Below are 3,634 nucleotides of genomic sequence, written 5' to 3'. Positions count from 1 at the left end.
TTTTGCTGTAATTATCGAGTCGGGTTCACTTTTTTGAAAACGGATTATTAAAATAGACTAAAAGATGAGTCAATGAGGCGAATTTAAAGAAAATAATGGGCCCGAAAAGATTTCAAAAATTGTATTCAAGTTAGCGCATTTCGTCACTATTGGCACTTGGCCCAAAGTGGGTGATAGTTAATTGCATTTTGCTGTAATTATCGAGTCGGGTTCACTTTTTTGAAAACGGATTATTAAAATAGACTAAAAGATGAGTCAATGAGGCGAATTTAAAGAAAATAATGGGCCCAAAAAGATTTCAAATATTGTATTCAAGTTAGCGCATTTCGTCACTATTGGCACTAGGCCCAAAGTGGGTGATAGTTAATTGCATTTTGCTGTAATTATCGAGTCGCGTTCACTTTTTTGAAAACGGATTATTAAAATAGACTAAAAGATGAGTCAATGAGGCGAATTTAAAGAAAATAATGGGCCCGAAAAGATTTCAAAAATTCTATTAAATTTAGCGTATTTTGTCAATATTTCGATTTGGCCAAAACGTTCTTTGCGCATCCTTCCGTGACGTTCTCTCGTTTCGCATTCCTTTTTTCGTTTTTATTCTGGCAGAATGACAATGGTACATTCCTCTGTGAGCAGCAAATGTCGTTCAGTGATTTCAGTGATTCCTTAAATTAGTTGGTAGTTGTATACAAAGATAGGACTGTGAGAGAAAAAGCGTAACAGTAAGTTTTCAAGTAAGCATTCAAAGCTTAACAAAGAAAGCAGTATTTATGACATTCCATGCACATACCGAGAATTAAAATAGACACAAACAATTAAATTCAAGTCAGAATGAATCCCCTCACAGACTGTTATGAAATAAATGTATTAAATAAACAACAGGTGTAAAAAATAGGTCATTGCTAAACATCAGTAACTCAAATTAATGTCAAATTAACTAATTATGTATGTTCAATTTAAGTCATGGTACACACAAAACTTCTCAGAACCACAAAACATGAACCATAGAATCTATAAAAGAACATAATACATGTAGTTTTGGCATTGGAATGTTAAGTGAATAGTGCTTTTGATTTGTATTTTGCACAGGATAAGGAGAAAAATGAAATACAAACCTGCAAACAGTCATGGTGGCTTTTTTAACCCAATCACATCTGCTATTCAGTGATTATTATCAAAACAGCATACCATTATGTTCAGCCCAGCTCTCTAGTGTGATACTAAAAGGCAAAAGTTTTAAATAAACATTCACAAATTAACAGCTATATCAATGTAAAAACACAAAAACTTATATATACCTAATTTGTTCCAACATGTCCATTTTGGAAGTTTAATCCCATACAAAGATAGTACATTTGGCCAATTTAAGCTTTTTCTCTGGTAAGTGGGGCATTGTCATGTAATCCATAATCTGGGTTATTCCCTCACTGAGTGGTAATGTTGTTGGTGCTGTTTAAGAGAAACAACATAATATTACATTGAGTAGACATACTCTATATATTCAATCTGCTATGGTCCAAAATTAAATGCAGAGAACTTTAGCAGATTTAAACCAAATAAAACTACAAAGAAGTGATATTCAGCTTATTACAAGATGAAAAATAAATGTCTAATATCAGCAAATTATATTCTGGAAATAGGAAGTACAGATTTAAGTATGTGAACAATTTAATGAAGTATGAAAATAACAGCAAGGATCTGTTTGGAACATAATACGGAATGGATCAACTAATCAAAGTGTTAGACTGACAATTTGACACATTTTTATGCATTTTTTATGTTGTAAAATCCTGGAAAATAAACAGTTTACATTTTCAAACTTTTAAGGATCAGGTTTAACACATTTAATAAAACCTAAACAACACACTGAACAAACCATGTAGCAGAGAGGATAACTGTTAAAAATAGAATGAGTGGATTCGATTAAGCTGACAAATGCCAGTAATTTTTAGAAATTCGCAAATACCTTGTATGCACTTTAAGTATTACATCACAATCAAACAGTGCATATGTGTGACATCACAATTGTGTGATTAAAGAATTAGCTACGATGAGTTGTAGCTGTAATTGTAAAAATTGTATTACCTGCCAACACAAGTATTTCCCTGAGCAACACTTTAATAAAATAGAACATTTTTTTCTGATTGGTTCTTGCAAAAGTCTTTTCATTTGCAACTTATTATCAGTGAAGACTGCAAACATCCCATGAGGGAACGGGCACAGTCACGCATTTTCACTAAAGGGACGGATGTGGTACTTTTTGCATTAATTCGTTTTTGTTCGGCCATTAGGTTTGCCTTCCATCAACACAAAATACTTTCTTTTGCACAAAATAACACAAAAACATAGTAGAAGGGTTAATATTTTTATTGGGACGATTACCTTTGCTTACATCGGATACCGCTTGTGCGAAATAGGTCGAAAGTGCGCCACATTAATTACACAAGCACCAGTCCAGCTGTTGGAAAAGCTATCATCCCAATATGTGTTCAATAACATGACTTGCGAAAAATGACTGTTCGGTTGAGACATTAGGGGCAATAAGGATTCGAAAAAGTTTGTTAGATTTTTTGATATAGTTGTTGTTGTTTACCATCGTTTTTTAACCGGGTGTAATCAAGCCATGTTGCACAACGCAGATGCGCGGCCTTTAATACTATTTGATTCTCTCTCAAACAAGATTTTAACCTTTTAAGTCGCATTTCTCCTTACCAGGTGCAGCTAATGCGTTTTATAATCCTGTCAAGTTCGTTTTACTGTTAATAATACAACATATAACCATGACGTGCCATATAACTATGATGTATTATACTTTATTTGTTGCATACGTAAACAAAATACAATACAGCCCACAAAGTAGCGGCAAAGTTTCGGATTTTTTATTGATATGTTGCATAGTAACGAACTGTAGTTGTTGTAGCGGACAACTTATAACCACAAAAATTACCAACATGCAAAATCAATGATACAGCCTATAGTGCGTAGAACGAATAATTAAGGTTAGAGTATAAAAATCACCGATTGGCAACAGCTTTTAAGTTTGTAGCAGTCAGCACACAGCAAACAAACTAACCGCAGAATCACTCAGATTGATACAAACACTTGCCCCATGTTAATAATAGCGTTTTTATCGTTGTGAGACGATACTTGAATCCCTAGGCTCTGCTGGATACCCGCACTGATCTCTATAAACACTGGATTGCGCTACTCCGTTGAACGGTTGGGTGATTTCTGAAGCAAATTGAAGCGTAATGGGGGCTGAAAAGGAAGCCCCAAAAATGCATTGCGGGCAATGGGGGAGAGTGGAAAAATGACGATAATTTTTATTTTAGGCATTTGTGTAGCGATTTTTTAAGACATGATTTGTAGATTAATAGGACGCATGTATTCCAGTGTGTAATAACCAATAAATATGCGTAGATTGATTGTGATGTGTATTAGTGTTTGTGTACTGGGAATACATTATTCAGTTAATGTTGAAATAAATTATTATTAAGTGGTAATAAATGTTTTATTGTGCAATATAAGTTGTTTACATGCATTTATTAATATTTAAGACACAAATCCAACAAGGATGGCTATTTTCTTCACACAAGACGATGTGATACTTTATTTAGCATCACCTTGTGCTGAT

The 3,634-nt window shown here is 33.8% G+C and overlaps 1 long non-coding RNA gene across 2 annotated transcripts; it reads right to left on the bottom strand.

Moving 5' to 3' along the window:
• Positions 1 to 383: 383 nt before the first annotated feature.
• Positions 384 to 2,169, bottom strand: LOC145214168 (uncharacterized). Of its 2 annotated transcripts, none has more exons than XR_013856979.1 (3): positions 2,086 to 2,169; positions 1,116 to 1,449; positions 384 to 700 (listed from the first exon to the last, which is right to left on the bottom strand). It is a non-coding gene; the product is annotated as an uncharacterized LOC145214168 (long non-coding RNA). The 2 variants fall into 2 exon arrangements; XR_013856980.1 differs by lacking the exon at positions 384 to 700 and having other exon boundaries at positions 707 to 1,220; positions 1,299 to 1,449.
• Between the last annotated feature and the right edge of the window lie 1,465 nt (positions 2,170 to 3,634).

The sequence above is a fragment of the Phallusia mammillata genome, chromosome 2 (genome assembly GCF_965637545.1).
Source record: "Phallusia mammillata chromosome 2, kaPhaMamm4.hap1.1, whole genome shotgun sequence".
Taxonomy (NCBI): Eukaryota; Metazoa; Chordata; class Ascidiacea; order Phlebobranchia; family Ascidiidae; genus Phallusia; species Phallusia mammillata.
Note: the sequence above shows the minus strand (reverse complement) of the source record. Positions and strands in the feature narration are given on the sequence as shown.